Source organism: Cervus canadensis, chromosome 6 (assembly GCF_019320065.1).
Source record: "Cervus canadensis isolate Bull #8, Minnesota chromosome 6, ASM1932006v1, whole genome shotgun sequence".
NCBI classification, from domain to species: Eukaryota; Metazoa; Chordata; class Mammalia; order Artiodactyla; family Cervidae; genus Cervus; species Cervus canadensis.
In genome coordinates this window covers 70794612-70815223 of record NC_057391.1, presented here as the reverse complement: position 1 = coordinate 70815223, position 20612 = coordinate 70794612, and the positions used below count along the sequence as shown (strand labels likewise).

The window sequence follows — 20612 nt, the reverse complement described above, 5'->3', positions numbered from 1 at the left end:
GTCAGTGGAGCTGCACTCTTTCATTCAGCCGCTTCAGTCCAACAAGCTGAATTATATGCTGTCACTCAGTGTGTTTTAGCCAAAGGCAAGATGGCCAGCATCTATACAGATAGTTGGTAGGCCTTTGGGATAGCCCATGACTTTCTAATATTATGGAACAGTGGGGTTTTCTTTCTTTTAGTGGAGATAAAATTAAGAATGGCTCTTATGTCCAGAATTTGTTGGCTGCCAGACTGCTGCCAGCACCTCTAGCTGTCATTGAAGTCCCTGAGCATTCCAAGTCTGATTTCTGGAAGCCAAAGGAAATGACCTCACCAATATTCCTGCAAAAAAATGCCACCCTTCTGGAGATATATAAACCAAACCTCTACCATGGTCCAGAAGGCTACTCCCCCTGTGAAGACCTAAGGGCACTAGTCAGGAAAGTACAACAGTTGGCCTCTGAAAGGAAAACAGAATTGGAAGTCTAGAGGCTATTGGTCCCGTCAATTAAAGGGACGTTGGTTTGGACCCAGTAATAAGTTGGTCCTGCCAAGAAAATCTAAGATTTCCCTTATTAGACACCATACATGAATTAAACCATTGGTCCAATGAGAAAACAGTAGCATTTATGAATGAATATTGGTGAAGAAACATTGGTGAGGCCACAGAAAGCACATGTCTTGTTTGTTCTCCCTGCCCTAAATTCAACTCAGAGAAGACTCTATCTACGCTGCTGGGGACACATTGATTTACCTAAAAGACTGTCTGAGGTCTGGCAAATGGATTTCATACAATACTGCCTGTCTTGTGGATACAAATATATTAGTCTTGCAGGTTTGAAGGTTTTCACAGGGACTGAAGCATTTCCATGTAGAGAGGCAACTTCCTCTTCTACAGCTAACGTTCTTTTAAGAAAGATTATTTCCATTTGAGGAGCCTCCCTGGAACTCCATAGTGAACCCACTTTACAGAACAAGTACTTTGTGTCTTCTGGCCAGTTCTGCAACATTTTCATTCTGCTTATCATCCTCACTCTTCAGGACTAGTTGAACATTCAAATGGAATTATAAAGATCCATTGGCTAAATTAGTTAAAAACCTCCAAATACCTCAGCCAAAATTTTTTCTGCTGGTTTTTGTAAATCTTAGACCCATTCCATTCAGGATTCATAAACTCTTACCCTTTGAAATAATTACAGGACAGTCCCTGCTTCCTTTGACCTACGAATAATAAAAAGGGGATATATTTCAGTTTTGCAAAGGTGTAATTAAGTCCACTGAGAATAATAATGCTTTGGAAAAAGAATCTTTCCGTGGCATGCTCCCAGGAGACAAAGATGTCACATACCACATTTGCAGCCTGCTCTATTGGAAAAGGCATCTCCATAAAGTTTCCTTCTAACCTCGTTGGAAGGGCCCCTCGCAAGTGTTGCTAACTAACACCCGTGTCGCTAAGCTCCAAGGGTTGGACTCCTGAATTCATGCGTCTCTTCTATAAAAAGTGGATCTGCAACCTAACTGGTGATTCAAAGGTAAAGTTTTCTAATGACTGAAGCGGATGACATTAGAAATAGACCGCTTCCCCAAGATAACCAGACCAGGCCTGTGTCATGCTGCTTAAAGTTCTAATGGTCCTCTCTCTGGATTTCTTGCTGCCCCCTCATTTAGCTTTAGCACATCCCGTGGTTCCCTGCTTAGAAAAACTCCCAGTTTCTGCCAGCCTTACTGGTGGTTTGGTTTGTGCCAGAGCTGATAAGGCTCTTGATGAACCTGAACTGGTAGCCTGGCCATCATCCTTAGAAGGGTGGCACGGTCTCTCTGGCAGAGATGTAGTGTTTTCCTTTGGTCCCTTTGAACTGTTACACATTCTTCCTTCTGGCAAATTGGCACCAGACATTACAACATTCCATTGGGTGCCTCCCACCCACAAAGGTATACCCCTCACTCAAGTCTGGACTCTTACCCATAATCTTCCTTTGTGTTTCAAAAACGTTAATGGGACTGGTAAAAACTTTGTGGTGGGGTAACAAAAATTATAATGGTACTGGGGGATGGACGGCGGATGTCATTCCATTCAATGATAATTCGGTTGGTAAGAAATCTAGTAAGTGGTGGGAACGTACCTTCTCCCTGGAGATTCCCCAGACCTCCATCAGAACCTCACCCACAACAATCCAACTCTCCCATTATTCCAAATATATAGAAATTTAAGGTGTTCTTATAGCCATTTCCACCATGCCAACTATCATGTGCTATATGTAAATGACTGTTTTTGGTCATGAGAACTCTTCTTTTATCAGAGGAAAAAAAATACTTGGGCTAAAGGGCCCACTTATGCCCTTCCTTCAGAAAACACTGGTTATTTCTTTCTGTTTAGAAGAAATACACATTCCACATTCCCCCTGAAATGGAAGGGACCCTGCAGAGTTGTTTCCCTCACTCCTGACACCAGAGTCAGGAAAACCCTCCCTTCCACTGGAAGAACCCACATGGGTTCTTTCTCCTCACAACTTAAAGGAGCACGTGAACCTTTTGTTCAAAGTTGTAAAGCAGTTGTGGATTTAAAATATATCCATAAATTCTTAGATAGTCTTTCTTCCAATAGGTGGAACCTAATTGTCCTACTTTAAGTGGGCTGTAGTTAGTGACTCTCATCTATCAAGTAAAATGTGGCAAAAGTGACGGTGTGGTTTTCAGGACCAGATCATGAAAGGCATAGTGGCTTTGTGTGTGTGTGTGTGTGTGTGTGTGTTTATGGGTGTGTATGCGCTTTCTCTCTCTCTCTTGGATCACATCTTCTGGGGAAAGTTGCCACATCTTGAGGACACTCAAGCAGTTCTGTGAAGAGGTCCATCTGATCTGGAACTTAGGCATGCTGCCAATAACCGATAAAGAGGTGAAGCCTCATCCACAGTGAGGAAGCATTCTGGGGAAGGAAGTCCTCCAGCATCAGTCAAGCCTTCAGCTGACCGCAGTCTTCGCCACCATCTTGACTGTAGCTTCACGTGAGACCCTGGGTCAGAAACACTCGTCTAAGCCCCTCTCTTACTCTCGGAAACTGTGTGAAATAATGAATGCTTATTGTTTTAATCTGCAAAGTTTTGAGTAATTCACAATGCAAAAAAATTAACACACCATATTATCTTTATCATAGGGGTTTAATTTTAATAAAATGTGAAAACTAAAAAATCAGTGTGAAACTAAATGTGGAAATCAATGTGAAAACTAAAAAAAAAAACTAGGATGGATATAATTTTGGATGGATGCCCTCTAATAACCCTGTAGTAGTTAGGAAGGGATTTGAGTGTGTCTTTGGCTGTCTTTTCTCCCTAGGGTTAGAGTAATAGACTGTGAAAAAGCAAGTCAAAACCTCTCCATAGACATGGGAACTACCTTCAGTGCTTCTCTTAGAGCTTTTGAATAGCAGCAAACCCAGATAGACAGCCTAGCAAAAGTAGTCTTACAAAACCACGGAGCCCTAAAGCTCCTTACTGCACAGTAGGGAGGAACCTGTGCCTTGCTCTGGGAAGAATGCTATTTTTATGTTAACAAATAGGGAAACACAGTGGATGAACTAAAAATGATGGACAGTATCAATCTCTTAGCTGAAATGAAATATGCCAAGCCCTAGGATTGAAGACATTTTCAAGCTATTAAGTATAGGTAGCTGGGGAAACTGGTTAGAAGCTTGTTCCAGTTGGTAGCTATAATTGGACTTCTGACCCTGGCTATAATCCTTCTAATGAAATTTCTACTGTCTTGTTTCAATAGGCAAATGCCTTTCTCTCAGATATATATACAGAATAAAGTTCCTAAGGCTTATCCTGAGGCTTAATTGACCATGAAACCAAATTGACTCCCTTAGAGGAGTGTGACTGAGATTCTCCATGTTTAAATGAGGCAACAAATCAACTTGCCATGCCGTCTTCTGTGGGACAGAGCATCCTAGGATGGTCCTTTGCAGATTCAGGGGATACACAGCCCAACATCTAGCAACATCTCAGAATAAACAAATACCCAAGGTTGATCAGCAATACTTTTCTATGAGAGATCTTGCTCAAATGAGGAGGAAATAAAAGGATTTTAATCTAAAATGGAACCAGAGGGTATGAAATGGAGACCCATGCATGTGCCCTCAAGAAAAGCAAAACTTAAAGATTGAGAGACTAATTTCCCATAAATACCCAACTTAGAGAATTATCAGTTCAGTTCAGTCACTCAGTCGTGTCCTGACTCTTTGTGATCCCATGGACTGCAGCATGCCAGGCTTCCCTGTCTATCACCAACTCCTGGAGCTTACTCAATGTCATGTCCATCGAGTCAGTGATGCCATCCAACCATCTCATCCTCTGTCGTCCCTTCTCCCACCTTCAATCTTTCCCAGTATTAGGGTCTTTTCCAGTGAGTCAGTTCTTCACATCAGGTGGCCAAAGTATTGGAGTTTCAGCTTCAGCATCAGTCCTTCCAATGAATATTCAGGACTGATGTCCTTTAGGATGGACTGGTTGGATCTCTTGCAATCCAAGGGACTCTCAAGAGTCTTCTCCAACACCACAGTTCAAAAGCATCAATTCTTCGGCACTCAGCTTTCTTTATGGTCTATCTCTCACATCCATACATGACCAGTGGAAAAATCATAGCTTTCACTAGATGGGGTTTTGTTTCCATACATGACTACTTGAAAAACTATAGCTTTGACTAGACAGACCTTTGTTGGCAAAGTAATGTCTCTGCTTTTTAATATGCTGTCTAGTTGGTCATAGCTTTCTTTCCAAGGAGCAATTGTCTTTTAATTTCATGGCTCCAGTCACCATCAGCAGTGATTTTGGAGCCCAAAATATAAAGTCTGTCTCTGTTTCCATTGTTTCCCTATCTGCCATGAAGTGATGGGACCAGATGTGATGATCTTAGTTTTCTGACTGTTGAATTTTAAGCCAATTTTTTCACTGTCCTGATCTTTCACTTTCATCAAGAGGCTCTTTAGTTATTCTTTGCTTTCTGCCATTAGGATGGTGTTATCTGCATATCTGGGGTTATTGATATTTCTCCCAGCAATCTTGATTCCAGCTTGTGCTTCATCCACTCCAGCATTTCGCATGATGTTCTACTGTGCGTATAAGTTAAATAAGCCGGGTAACAGTATACAGCCTTGACATACTCCTTTCCCGATTTGGAACCAGTCTGTTGTTCCATGTCCAGTTCTAACTGTTGCTTTTGACCTGAATACAGATTTCTCAGGAGGCAGGTCAGGTGGTCTAGTATTCTCATCTCTTTAAGAATTTTCCAGTTTGTTGTGATCCACACAGTCAGAGGCTTTGGCGTAGTCAATAAAGCAGAAATAGATGTTTTTCTGGAACTCTCTTACTTTTTCTTTGATCCAACAGATGTTGGCAATTTGGTCTCTGGCTCCTCTGCCTTTTCTAAAACCAGCTTGAGCATCTGGAAGTTCATAGTTCACGTACTGTTGAAGCCTGGCTTGGAGAATTTTGAGCATTCCTTCTCTAGCGTGTGAGATGAGTGCAATTGTGTGGTAGTTTGAACATTTTTCGACATTGCCTTTCTTTGGGACTGGAATGAAAACTGACCTTTTCCAGTCCTGTGGCCACTGCTGAGTTTTCTAAATTTGCTGGCATACTGAGTGCAGTACTTTCACAGCATCATCTTTTAGGATTGGAAATAGCTCAACTGGAATTCCATCATCTCCACTAGCTTTGTTCATAGTGATGCTTCCTAAGGCCCACTTGACTTCACATTCCAGGATGTCTGGCTCTAGATGAGTGATCACAACAACGTGGTTATCTGGGTCATGAAGATCATTTTTGTATAGTTCTTCTGTGTATTCTTGTCACCTCTTCTTAATATCTTCTGCTTCTGTTAGGTCCATAGCATTTTTGTCCTTTATTGTGCCCATCTTTGCATGAATTGTTCCCTTGATATCTCTAATTTTCTTGAAGAGATCTCTAGACTTTCCCATTCTATTGTTTTCCTCTGTTTCTTTGCATTGATCACTGTGGAAGCCTTTCTTATCTCTCCTTGCTATTCTTTGGAACTCTGCATTCAAATGGGTATGTCTTTCCTTTTCTCCTTTGCCTTTAGCTTCTCTTCTTTCCTCAGCTATTTATAAGGCCTCCTCAGACAACCATTTTGCCTTTTTGCATTTCTTTTTCTTGGGGATGGTCTTGATCACTGCCTCCTGTACAATGTCACAAACCTCTGTCCATAGTTCTTCAGTCACTCTGTCTATCAGATCTAATCCCTTGAATCTGTTTGTCCCTTCCACTGTGTAATCATAAGGGATTTGATTTAGTTCATACCTGAATGGTCTAGTGGTTTTCCCTACTTTCTTCAATATAAGTCTGAATTTGGCAATAAGGAGTTCATGATCTGAGCCACAGTCAGCTCCTGGTCTTGTTTTTGCTGACTGTATAGAGCTGTATGGAAGATTATCAGATGTAACAGATTTATTAACCTGTGACTAATGAGCATCCCCCAAAACTTTCTTCCCATCTTTGAGCCAGTGAACTCTCTGCATGTCTCCTACCTGGACTGTCCCCTTTTGCACGCTTTGTTCATAAAAGCAACCCACTCTTAACCTTAACAGACTTGTCTGTAATTTGCTACAGCATGGTATCCCGAATTGCAGTTACTCTGCTGTTCCGAAATAAACTTGATTCCTGGTAACTTGAGTTTCACTTCTTTTAGACTGACATTTTATTATCTTAACCAATTTTCAAAAAGCAAAGATTTTAAATTTTAATTAATTCAAGCTTTTCTTTGCTGGTTTGTGCTTTTGTATACTAAGAAATCTTCACCTAACCCAGGGTCATAACTTCCCTACTTCTTTCCTAGAAGTTTTGTAGTTCTTGCCCTCACATTTAGGTCTATGACAATTTTAAATGAATTAATAGTCCTTGTTCAGACCTCTCCTTTATCTGATATTAATAAGCCACTGCAGTGTTGGGTTGTAAGTTAGTATGTTGTTGTTGTTTAGTCACTAAGTCTTGTCCAACTCTTTTGCAACCCCATTGACTATAGCCCACTAGGCTCCTCTGTCCATGGGATTTCCCAGGTGGCTCAGTGGTAAAGAATCTGCCTGCCAAGGCAGGAGATGCAGGTTCAATCCCTAGAGTGGAAAGGTCCCCTGAAGGAGGGTATGACAATCCATTCCAGTATTCTTGCCTGAAAAAATGCTGTGGACAGGGGAGCCTGGTGGGCTACAGTCCATGGGGTTGGAAAGAGTCAAACACGACCTAAGGGACTGAGCCTGCAGTGTTGGGATGCTGGAGGGCTTTCCTCATTGTCCCTCCTCCACTCACAACGTTAGGCAGGCACTGCTGTGCTGTGACAGATAGGGGATTTCTCACCTCACCCTTCCTCCTCCAGCGGTAGACTTGTTCCTTTTTACTCTGAATGAGAATCTTGATGGAGACAGAAGGTCATTCTCCATGGTGGCTTGTTTTTTCAAATTTGTATACATCTGTATATAATCAACACTCAAAAGTCCTCTTGCTCTCTTTCTCAATCTGGATCCCACCAAAAGATAGGCAGTATTCCAATTGCTACCATATAGATTTGTATCAGTGAAATCCTGCAGCACCCTGTTGTGCCAGGCTTCTATCACTAAACAGTTCTGAGGTTCATCCACCTTGTTGCATGTACTGGTGGTTTGTGGCTTTCTGGTTTCTTTGCTGTGTATAATTCTATTATATTAATAGATCAGTACCACAATTTATGAGCTTCCCAGGTGGTGCAGTGGTAAAGAACCCGCCTGCCAATGCAGGAAACATAAGAGATGCAGATTTCCCTGGGTCAGGAAGATCCCCTGGAGGAGGGCATGGCAACCTACTCCAGTATTCTTGCCTGGAGAATCCCATGGACAGAGGAGCCTGGCGGGCTGCAGTCCATAGGGTCGCAAAGAGTTGGACACTACTGAAGTGACTCAGCACGCACATAGGCTTCACAGTTTATAAAGACTATTTAAACAATTGGATGATTAATTATCTAATTAATCATCTTGTAATTGTCCTAAATGCTTATAATTATCCTAGAAGTAACATACCAGCGGTCTATTCACCTTGTCCCTGAGGCCAGAAACCTAAGAGTCATCTTTGACACTTCTCATACTCCTCTTGAAGTCTAATGAGAAAATTCTGTTTATTCCTCTTTTGTAATTATGGTCACAATCCAGCCACTTCTCCCTATTTTCGTATCTCTTGTCCACAGTTGTGCACAAGACTTTTTTTTTTTTTTTTTTTACTTTCACTTTTCACTTTTTTTTTTTTTTTCCAGTGGGTTTTGTCATACATTGATATGAATCAGCCATGGATTTACATGTATTCCCCATCCCGATCCCCCCTCCCACCTCCCTCTCCACCCGATTCCTCTGGGTCTTCCCAGTGCACCAGGCCCGAGCACTTGTCTCATGCATCCCACCTGGGCTGGTGATCTGTTTCACCATAGATAGTATACATGCTGTTCTTTTGAAACATCCCACCCTCACCTTCTCCCACAGAGTTCAAAAGTCTGTTCTGTATTTCTGTGTCTCTTTTTCTGTTTTGCATATAGGGTTATCGTTACCATCTTTCTAAATTCCATATATATGTGTTAGTATGCTGTAATGTTCTTTATCTTTCTGGCTTACTTCACTCTGTATAATGGGCTCCAGCTTCATCCATCTCATTAGGACTGGTTCAAATGAATTCTTTTTAATGGCTGAGTAATATTCCATGGTGTATATGTACCACAGCTTCCTTATCCATTCATCTGCTGATGGGCATCTAGGTTGCTTCCATGTCCTGGCTATTATAAACAGTGCTGCGATGAACATTGGGGTGCACGTGTCTCTTTCAGATCTGGTTTCCTCAGTGTGTATGCCCAGAAGTGGGATTGCTGGGTCATATGGCAGTTCTATTTCCAGTTTTTTAAGAAATCTCCACACTGTTTTCCATAGCGGCTGTACTAGTTTGCATTCCCACCAACAGTGTAAGAGGGTTCCCTTTTCTCCACACCCTCTCCAGCATTTATTGCTTGTAGACTTTTGGATAGCAGCCATCCTGACTGGCGTGTAATGGTACCTCATTGTGGTTTTGATTTGCATTTCTCTAATAATGAGTGATGTTGAGCATCTTTTCATGTGTTTGTTAGCCATCTGTATGTCTTCTTTGGAGAAATGTCTGTTTAGTTCTTTGGCCCATTTTTTGATTGGGTCATTTATTTTTCTGGAATTGAGCTGCAGGAGTTGCTTGTATATTTTTGAGATTAATCCTTTGTCTGTTTCTTCATTTGCTATTATTTTCTCCCAATCTGAGGGCTGTCTTTTCACCTTGCTTATAGTTTCCTTTGTAGTGCAAAAGCTTTTAAGTTTCATTAGGTCCCATTTGTTTAGTTTTGCTTTTATTTCCAATATTCTGGGAGGTGCACAAGACTTTTCACTGCCTCATTCTTACCCAAAGGTGTGTTCTCCAGGCTGGAACTGGCCAAGGAATCGGTCACAAACGTTCCTCACCTGCTGTCAACCTGCAGTGGCTTGCTTCCTTCCCTGAGAGTAAAAGCTGAAGTCCTACCATGGCCTGCAAAGCTCTTCTCTGACTCCCGCTACCTCTTCAACCATAATTCCTACGCCACTTTCTTTCTCTGACACAGCTTTAGCTGCTCCAGCCCACCTGCTGTTTTTCTTTGCCCAGGATGCTCTTGGCTCACATGGTCCAATACTTTGCTTCCGAATTTTCTTCTGGTGTCGGCTCAAATGTCACCTCATGAGAGAGGCTTGCCTCTAATGACCAAATCTAAAAGGCTCTTCCTGGGACTCCCCTGACTGTCCGGGGGTTAGGACTTCACCTTCTAAGGCAAGGGGTTCAGGTTCCATCCCTGGTCAGGAAGCTAAGATCCCACATGCCATGTGGCCAAAAAAACCAAAACATAAAACAGAAGCAATACTGTAACAAGTTCAATAAAGACTTCAAAAATCGTCCACATCAAAAAAAAAAATCAAAAATAAAATAAGTAAAAGGCTCTTCCTGTCTCATGTCTTGACTTACACATTATTTTTTATAATACTTATCACTGTTTCCATTAGGACTTCCCAGGTGACACTAGTGGTAAAGAACCTGACTGCCAATGCAGGAGACAGAAGAGATGCATGTTCCATGCCTGGGTTGGGAAGATCCCCTGGAGAAGGAAATGGCAACCCACTCCAATATTCTTCCCTGGGAAATCCCATGGACAGAGGAGCCTGGCAGGCTACAGTCCACAGGGTCTCACAGAGTCTCAGAGAGTCGGAAACGACTGAGGTGGCTTAGCATGCACGCACGGTTTCCATTACAATCGTCTATACATCTGTCTGTCTCCTCACCACCCTCTTTTGAGAGCAGGGACTTTGCCTGTGTTCTTTGCTAAATCCATTGTGTTTTAGGCCTGTCGTGTCAGCCATTCGAGAATTATTTCTGAATTATTGAATAAGGATTTAATGATATTGCTTATCAGTTTCTAACTGTAACAGTATTCAAATGGCTGGTTCTTTGATGTTAAAATCATTCTATTATAAGCCATGATTCTTTTTGTTCTCCTTCCTATCTTCCTTTTTCTTCTTGCAGTGATTAAAGAGAACGTTAACTTAATTTTCAAAAGCATCTATTGAGAATTATAAAAAGAAGTAGTAAACATAGAGTACCAATTCAAGATTTGAACTCTTCCACATTGCTACTGTCTGTTCCAAATTAAGACATCTGGTGATTGGGGAAGTTTGGTTCCTCTCTGTTTTGTTCACCAGCTGGTTGTTCTGGAAAGGCAAAGGCAATTTATTGTTCTTGTTGAAAGAGCTGGATGTTCATAAACTTACTATAAAGGATGGATTTGGGATGGAAGATTTACTGGAGAAGCTGGACACCTCAAGATGTTACTGGGGAAAATGTCTGTTTTTTAAAAGTTACTTTGAGTGTTCTATCTGGAAGCTGAAGGGTAATCTCATACTGCTTGAGGGAGTGCATGTGTATCATTCCTTCCTACCCTCTCCCCGCTTTCCCTCGGTAACAAATTCCTGCACTTTGAACACTGTGCTTTCCCTAAGAATCTTAGTGTATTTAATGCATGAAGTACCATATGTTGCTGCAACCCGTATCTTTAACATTTGTGTGAGTAAGAATAGCATATTCAGGCTCACTAAGCAGGGTTAATTTACAAAGACATTAAGTCTCAGTCATTAATGAATATGATATTTGAAATTACACTGAAATTGTAGCAGATGTCAGTTTAGCATACCTTCCATTAAATATATAGCACTTCTGCCCAATTTAAAGCAAATGGTTCTTTGACAGCCTAGAGGGTTGGATGGGGTGGGAGGTAGGAGGAAGGTTCAAGAGGGAGGGGACATATGTATATCTATGGCTGATTCATGTTGACATGTGGCAGAAACCAGTATTGTAAACCAGTTAGCCTTCAATTAAAAATAAATTTAAAAACAATTTTAAAAATAAAACATGATTTCTTGATAAATTGTTTTAAAGCCAATTCTCTGTTAGTTTAAAACATACACACAAATTTCTCTACATTTGTTATATAAAAGTTTTCTGAGAAACGTTCAGCTGACATTAAACCAATGTTTGCTTTTTATCCCAAGATATTCTCTAGGACATATTGGTAATGCATATGAGTGACTGATCTAGAACTTTTGTAACTACCGTTAGATTTTTCCCGTTTGCCATTGACCTTGCCAGTAGCACATGTCATGAGATATCAGCAGTTACTGCTTCCAAATTCTCTGCTAACACCCCTTTGCTTAAAAAAATAAGTATAGTGTATGTTTATTATACAGATAACATAGCCTACGGAGAAGGAAATGGCAACCCAGTCCCGTATTCTTGCCTAGGGAATCCTGTGAACTGAGGAGCCTGGTGGGCTGCTGTCTGTTGGGTCGCATGGAGCCGGACACGACTGATGCAACTTAGCAGTAGCAGCAGCAACATAGCCTACACCTATTTCTAAAAAATATGCTAAGTGCTTACCATAGAGACAGTATAGTATAGGAGTTAACTGTATGTATAGGCTCTGGAATGAGAATACTTGAGTTCAGAAGCCAGCATTTTCAGAACCTCCCTCTCACCTCTCACCCCATCCCACCCTCTAGGTTAGCTGCATGTTAGCTGTGTTTTTCTTATCAGTTTAATGAACATAATAGTACTTACGGGATTATATCATCATTGTTAAAAATTTTAACAATATAGAAAAAGTACTGAAAAGGCAACATATTCCCTCCATACACACATACATACACACACACTCTCCAGATAATTGAAATATATTTTATGAACATTATTCCAAGACCTTTCTTGTGTATATACAGATAAGCTGAACAGAACCATGCATGAATAGGAATAATTTTATTAAATATAATATTTATATATTTTATATAATATTTATTAGTATACATTTTCTCTGAATAGTATTGCATTTAACTTGGGTTTAATTAACAAAAACATAAAATGAAAGAAATAGCTAAAATTTAGGTCTTCCTTTAATATTTGCAAATTCCTTTGAGTTAACCCAAGGAAAAGATGAATGATATTAAAAAGTTGGAGTCATTATGCTGTGGAGTTTTTTAAACTACATCTTTCAGGTAGCATCTACACTGCTAATTAACTGATGCAATCAGATGTAGGTTTTTCTGTTCTGTAGTTAGCCTTTCACGTGGTGATTGGCAGAATCAGACTCCTTTCATTTTTTGACTCGACCATTCTTTTTCTTTGGTCACACTGAGTCTTCCGTGTAGTGCTCAGGTTTCTCACTGCGGTGGCATCTCTTGTTGCAGAGCACAGGCTCTCAGTGTGTGGGCTTCAGTAGTTGTGGCACTCAGGCTTAGTTGCTCTGTGGCTTCTAGGATCTTCCTGGATGAAGGATCAAACCCGTGATTCCTGCACTGGCAAGTAGATTCCTATCCACTGCACCACCAGGGAAGTCTGACTCAACCATTCTTTTGGGTCTTGGAATCCTCTGTATCCAGCCAGCAGATGGGTGAAGAGAAGGTGAAGAAGGCATCACCTTTTGATCACCTGACCCAAACACAACCATTGCTTCACTATTACTGGCAAAAAGTCATCACAGGCTAGGCTGAGGCAACCTTTGCTTGGGTACCTGGACTCTTTTCCCTTCTGGGATCCCATGAATGTCCTGTACCAAATCCCAGGTATATCTATTCCTGTGGGCTGCTTCTCATGTCCTAAACTCAGTGTGGAGACCTTAGAAATACAGTAGGCAGCCCTCCTTCACCCTTCTGTACCCTTCACATAACCGTGATACATTTGTCAGAACCAGAATTAACACTGGTATGATACTGTTGACAAAAGTACAGAATTTAGCTGGATTTAACCAATTTTCCCACTGATATTCTCTTTTTGGTTAAGAATCTAATCAAGAATATCACTAATCTAATCAAGAATACACACGATCACAGACAACTAGCCAATCTTATCACATGGACCACAGCCTTGTCTAATTCAGTGAAACTAAGCCATGTATGTGGGGCTGCCTAAGATGGATGGGTCATGGTGGAGAAGTCTGACAGAATGTGGTCCACTGGAGAAGGGAATGGCAAACCACTTCATTATTCTTGCCTTGAGAACCCCATGAACAATATGAAAAGGCAAAAAGATAGGACACTGAAAGATGAACTCCCCAGGTCAGTACATGCCCAATATGCTATTGGAGATCAGTGGAGAAATAACTCCAGAAAGAATGAAGGGATGGAGCCAAAGCAAAAACAACACCCAGCTGTGGATGGGACTGGTGGTAGAAGAAAGGTTCGATGCTGTAAAGAGCAATATAGCATAGAAACCTGAAATGTTAGGTCCTTGAATCAAGGCAAATTGGAAGTGGTCAAACAGGAAATGGCAAGAGTGAACATCGACATTCTAGGAATCAGCAAACTAAGATGGACTGGAATGGGTGAATTTAACTCAGATGACCATTATATCTACTACTGTGGGCAGGAATCCCTTAGAGGAAATAGAGTAGCCATCATAGTCAACAAAAGAGTCCGAAATGCAGTACTGGATGCAATCTCAAAAACAACAGAATGATCTCTGTTCGTTTCCAAGGCAAACCATTCAATATCACGGTAATCCAAGTCCATGCACCAACCAGTAACACTGAAGAAGCTGAAGTTGAACGGTTCTATGAAGACCTACAAGACCTTCTAGAATTAACACCCAAAAAAGATGTCCTTTTCATTATAGGGGACGGGAATGCAAAAGTAGAAAGTCAAGAAACACCTGGAGTAACAGGCAAATTTGGCCTTGGAGTACGGAATGAAGCAGGGCAAAGGCTAACAGAGCTCTGCCAAGAAAAAGCACTGGTTATAGCAAACACCCTCTTGCAACAACACAAGGGAAGACTCTACACATGGACATCACCAGATGGTCAACATCGAAATCAGATTGATTATATCCTTTGCGGCCAAAGATGGAGAAGCTCTATACAGTCAGCAAAAACAAGACTGGGAGCTGACTGTGGCACAGATCATGAACTCCTTATTGCCAAATTCAGACTTAAATTGAAGAAAGTAGGGAAAACCACTAGACCATTCAGGTATGACCTAAATCAAATCCCTTATGACTATACAGTGGAAGTGAGAAATAGATTCAAGGGACTAGATTTGATAGACAGAGTGCCTGATGAACTATGGACGGAGGTTCGTGACATTGTACAGGAGGCAGTGATCAAGACTATCCCCAAGAAAAAGAAATGCAAAAAACAAAATGGCTATCTGAGGAGGCCTTACAAATAGCTGTGAAAAGAAGAGAAGCAAAAAGCAAAGGAGAAAAGGAAAGATATATCCATTTGAATGCAGAGTTCCAAAGAATAGCAAGGAGAGATAAAGAAAGCCTTCCTCAGTGATCAGTGCAAAGAAAAAGAGGAAAACAATAGAATGGGAAAGACTAGAGATCTCTTCAAGAAAATTAGAGATACCAAGGGAACATTTCATGCAAAGATGGGCTCAATAAAGGACAGAAATGGTATGGACCTACTAGAAGCTGGAGATATTAAGAAGAGGTGGCAAGAATACACAGAAGAACTGTACAAAAAAGATCTTCACGACCCAGATAATCATAAAGGTGTGATCACTCACACTCACCTAGAGCCAGACATCCTGGAATGTGAGGTCAAGTGGGCCTTAGGAAGCATCACTACGAACAAAGCTAGTGGAGGTGATGGAATTCCAGTTGAGCTATTTCCAATCCTAAAAGATGATGCTGTGAAAGTGCTACACTCAATATGCCAGCAAATTTGGAAAAGTCAGCAGTGGCCACAGGACTGGAAAAGGTCAGTTTTCATTCCAATCCCAAAGAAAGGCAATGTCAGAGAATGCTCAAACTACCACACAATTGCACTCATCTCACATGCTAGTAAAGGAATGCTCAAAATTCTCCAAGCCAGGCTTCAACAATACGTTAACCGTGAACTTCCAGATGTTCAAGCTGGTTTTAGAAAAAGCAGAGGAGCCAGAGATCAAATTGCCAACATCCGCTGGATCATCGAAAAAGCAAGAGAGTTCCAGAAAAACATCTATATCTGCTTTATTGACTATGCCAAAGCCTTTGACTGTGTGGATCACAATCAACTGTGGAAAATTCTGAAAGAGATGGGAATATCAGACCACCTGACCTGCCTCTTGAGAAACCTATATGCAGATCAGGAAGCACCAGTTAGAACTGGACATGGACCAATAGAATGGTTCCAAATAGGAAAAGGAGTATGTCAAGGCTGTATATTGTCACCCTGCTTGTTTAACTTATATGCAGAGTACATCATGAGAAACACTGGGCTGGAAGAAGCACAAGCTGGAATCAAGATTGCCGGGAGAAATCAATAGTTTCTAAATAGGTATAAAATGTGTGTTTTCTTTTTATACTTTTTTTCATCTTGTTTAAATGGGAAAGAAAGCTACTTCCTCTTCCATTATCGGCTTCCCTTGTGGCTCAGCTGGTAAAGAATCCACCTGCGATGTAGGAGACCTGGGTTTGATCCCTGGGTTGGGAAGATCCCCTAGAAAAGGGAAAGGCCACCCACTCCAGTATTCTGGCCTGGAGAATTCCATGGACTGTATAGTCCATGAGGTCGCAAAGAGCTAAACATGACTGAGCGACTTTCACTTCCATTATGGAATTATTTAAGCTAGCTAGGCTGTCCTTCAGATTTCATATTCAAACTTGGTCAATCCAAGAATAAGAGGAATGCCTAGTTGCAGTTAGATGTATTTAGAATGTACTTTTTGTATAGAAATAACACTTTATTGGGTTTATTTTAATAGGAAGTAAAATAAAAGAACATTTTGATTGATAAAGATAACATATCTTTATGCAAAAGCCCCAGAAGAAATACTTAATGTTTAGGGATGTTGTTATCAAGTAAATCAGCCCTCAACTATCTAAGGACTGTTCCTCAGATTAGAGATTAATGAGCATTTTCCATCTAATGTGTTTCAAGATGGCTTAATGAAAACTTTTTAGCCAACATAGCTTTAGACTCTACTGAACTTCCTTTATCTGGACTTTCCCTCCTTGTCTCATCTCAGTATTGGGAAAGTACAAAGTGCAGTGTGATTTAGGAGGTAGTGGCAGTAACTCCATTCCCTTCTCTTTTCTGTTTTGTCCTCTTTAGGCTTATCTTCATTTCTCTTCTTTTCTCCTCCCTATTCTTTGCTTCAGTATTCTTTTCTGTTCTTTTCTGTTTGTGCCCTTTTTCATTTGTGTGTGTGCATTAGTATAAGAAAGGCGTCCTCAGCTCTCACTGGCCTGTTGAGATCTAAAATGCTAACTTAGCTTCCTTTTATGTATCTAACAGAAACAAATAGAGAAAATATTAAAATTATGGTTAGTCTTATTTGTTCTCTTTATACGTTTTTGTTAGGTTGAACTGTATGCAGTTGTCAATATTGTTTTAATCTCCAGAAATAGATCGAACCTTGTACTTCAGTTAGTAGCCTGCAGCAGAAGATTTGAGAAGGGATTGGATGAAAGCCCTGAGTAGGAGAGTTGGATTTTCCCCAGAGATTCTGGCTTAGGTAACTGAGTAGGTGAGAGTGCTGTCGTGGTGCCAGTACCACCAACCAACATGGAGAACATCGAGAAGCATAATTTGGTTTTGTTTTTAAGGAGAATGTTTCATGGAGGGGAAGCATAAATAATCAGTTTAACTTGGAGTTGTAGTGGGATTCAAGGAGAGATGGCTAGTTGACACTTGGAAATATGGGCTTGTAAATAGATGAGCTCATTGGCATGTTGGTGGCACTTGAAAACATGAATTTCAATGAGGTTACTGAGTGAGAAGAAAAGAGAGACCATGGCTTATCTTGAGGAATGGGAAGAGGATCATGCCAAAAGAAAAAAAAACTCAGATAAGGGCATACATAGAAGTAAAAAGGTTTATTTATCATTTTACAATGATTCATTAGTATGTAAAATTAAGATTGTGTAACCTTGGAAGTTATATTTCAAATATGTCTCATTTGCATATGCATATTAATGTGTTAAAGCATAAGTCAGAGGTTTTCATCTTTTCCCAAAGAGATTAAAGTAATATTTTACTATTTGTATCTGTGGACGAATGAATATAAGCTCTATAATATGAGCGTTGTGGGATCTACCTATCTTCTAATATCTTTCTCTTTTTTTGAAGCACTATACTGCATTTAAACAGTGTGTTAGGTGGAACACCAATGAGATTGTTACCATTACTGCTATCTTAAAATGTTGGTTTGCTGTAGCATTCCATCTGGGGCCCACTCTGCCTGCATCATCGATCCCAGAATCCTTTGGATTAAAGCCTTGCAGGACCGTTCCAATATGAAGCAGACTCTGGGCAGCACTGCTGGGGGGAGGAGGACAGCACTGCTGGATTGCTTGAGGGGAGCAGTGCGCAGCCATAGTCCTGGAACTTACCGTTAACTTAAAAGTCACATTAAACTTTCTTATTGTTTAAGACTCTCATCAATCTGATGTTTCATATGCAGAGATCAATATGAAACAGTAGCAAAGAATTGTTTCTTTTGTAATCTTATTAACACTTTGATTATTTCAGGAATGGGTAGTTGATTTTTATCTGGAATTAAAAAGGATTTTTTTCCTTGAAGTGTGTAGGCAGTATACTCTTAAGTGAACACACATTTTAGGACATATTTGAATATCTTGTAGTAAAAAAAAAATATGTTAAATAATGTTTCTTTCACAAATATAAAGTCTTTATATTTCCTCTTTGTGTTTTATTTAAAGTACTGCTAAAGAATGCCATTATGTTACTAATTTCCATAAGCAGAGCTCTCCGTGCAAACATACAGACATATGACATATCATTTTAGGTTTATTCTGCTTTTCCTGGAGCTCTTCAGCTCTTTATGCATGAAAGCTGAATCAATTATTCATTCATTTATTCAACAACCGTATTGATAACGAAAGAGCAAGAAAGTCAGGTAAAATCAAGTTTTTCAAAAATATTGAGTGAAAAGAGCAAATTGTAGCAAAGATACATATAAATGTGATGCCATTTTTAGAATTTCTTAATCATAGAAGTTGTATCTATCATTTCATTTCTTTAAATAAAAAACTGAGGCAAATTTGGCAAAATGTTACCATCTGTTAAATCTAGGTAATACATACAGTATTTGAGTATGTTTCCTTTTTTCTACACTTCTTTGTACATTTGAAATAGTTCATAAATTAAAGCATTTCTAATTTTTTATTTAACAAAATGGGCAATTTGATTAGGAGTGACCGGCCGCTTTAGGTTGGTTGATCACGGAAGTTCTCTCTGGGGAGGTAACATATTGAGACCTGAATAACAGGCAGGAGTTACTCACACAGAAAATGTACAGATGGTATTCCAGACAGAGAAGCAGCTACTGCCACAGTCCTGAGACAGAAGCATGACACGTTCAAAAAGAGAAGGCCATTTAACCTATCTGGTTATAAAACCAACAGTTAAACACTGTGGAGGTAAATCATCTTTTAGTCTCTGAATACTTAAAGGAAGTTCACTGTTTTCGTACTTAGGTTATTCTTATACAGAGTTGTTCCATGTAGGGACTTAAGAGACTAATTGTGATAATGACATATCAAAAGCACACAAGCTGGCCTGAAGAGTTTCTCAGTGGTCAGGTCAGAGACAGTTTGAGCACCAAGAACTTAAGGAAGTGATCAAAGTTGTTATGAGCCTCTATGATGTGATGCAATAAGAAGTCCCCAGCATCACATAAATTGTATCCCTGATAACAATGTTAAACTGGAATCTAATCTCGAAGAGGAGACAATTAGAAGAATCTAGAATATAGGACATTTTATGAGACAACTGGCCAGACTTTTCAAAAAATTCAGTGTTAAGAAAACAGAATATTGGGGAGGTTCTCTGTGTCAAAGTATTTAGAAGTGAAATGATATTTTGTCTGCAGTTCACTTTCAAATAGCTCATCAAAAATGTGTGTGTCTGTGTTTATAGAGATAGTAGAAAGCGAGTGATCCTCGGAGGTGAAAGACTGTGTGTATGTGTGTGGGTGTTCATTGTACTAGTCTTTTCAACTTTTGTAAGTTTTAAAATATTCAAAATTTAAAGTTGGAGAAGATGCTTATTCTTCTTTTGAACCTCAATCCAACTTTTAATGTTTTTTGTCTATTGGTTTAATTGTGCTGTTTGGAGCCACTCTGATAGATTTAAATTCTCCACCATGTGGTGTTAGTGGTATTGGTAATGGTAATCCTGGTCATTTTTATGTAACATTTGTTGAATGTGTACCATGATATGCCAGACACATTATTTCAGTTAATCCTTCTAACCACTCTTGAGTTCATATTCATTCCTCCTTGTAAAGATGAAAAGACAGATAGCTAAAAAGCTATCACTAAAGCAACAGAAAAAAAAAAAGCATTTCATCTTAAGAATGAAAATGTGAATTTGTGAGGCTGGCAAGAATACTCATGTGGTAAAGCAAGATAGAAAAACTTGTGATAAAGTCACTAGACTTTATGCATATCTTTCTGGCCTGGAACTAGTTCTGTATACCATTGAGAAGCAATCTAATGTGGTGGTGAAGATCACTGTTCCTGAAGCCAAAATGCCTGGGTTCAAATTCCAGCTCCACCATTTGCAAACTGCTCCTGCCTGAGAAGCAGATTTCTGCAATTCCTCCTGGGTACCTGTATTAGTTTTTTTTTTATCGCTGCTGTAACAAATTACTGCAAAATTGGTGGCTTGAAATGACATAAATTTTTTATAGCTCTGGAGGTCAGGAGTTCAAAGTGGGTCTCACTGGGCTAAAATCAAAGATTAGCAGAGTTTCACTTTCACATGGAGGCTCTAAAGGTGGCTATTTCCTTGCCTCTTCCACTCTCTAGAGGCCACCCAATTATTGGCTTCCCTCGCCCAAACCAATAATGTATCTCTCTGAACTTTTCTTCCACAGGAACATCTCCCACCAATTCTCATATTCTGCCTGCTTCTACTTTTAAGGGCACTGGTTTTTACTTTGGGTCCACCCAGGTAATCCTCAATAATCTATTTTAATGTCAACTGATTAGCAACCTTAATTCCATTTATGACCTCAATTCCTCTTTGCTTTGTAACCTAACATATTCATAGGTTCCTGGGATGAAG

At 40.0% G+C, this 20612-nt stretch overlaps 1 protein-coding gene across 4 annotated transcripts in view; it reads left to right on the top strand.

The window, feature by feature from the left end:
* WDR89 (WD repeat domain 89) overlaps positions 1–20612 on the top strand; it is a 42475-nt gene that overhangs the window by 20136 nt on the left and 1727 nt on the right. Inside the window, exon 3 of one of the 4 annotated variants that reach the window (XM_043472252.1) lies at positions 20422–20498. The exons of the other annotated variants lie outside the window; for them this stretch is intronic. The gene's annotated coding sequence lies outside the window, so the exon portion shown is untranslated. The remainder of the gene's footprint in view (positions 1–20421; positions 20499–20612) is intronic. 4 annotated transcript variants of the gene reach the window in all.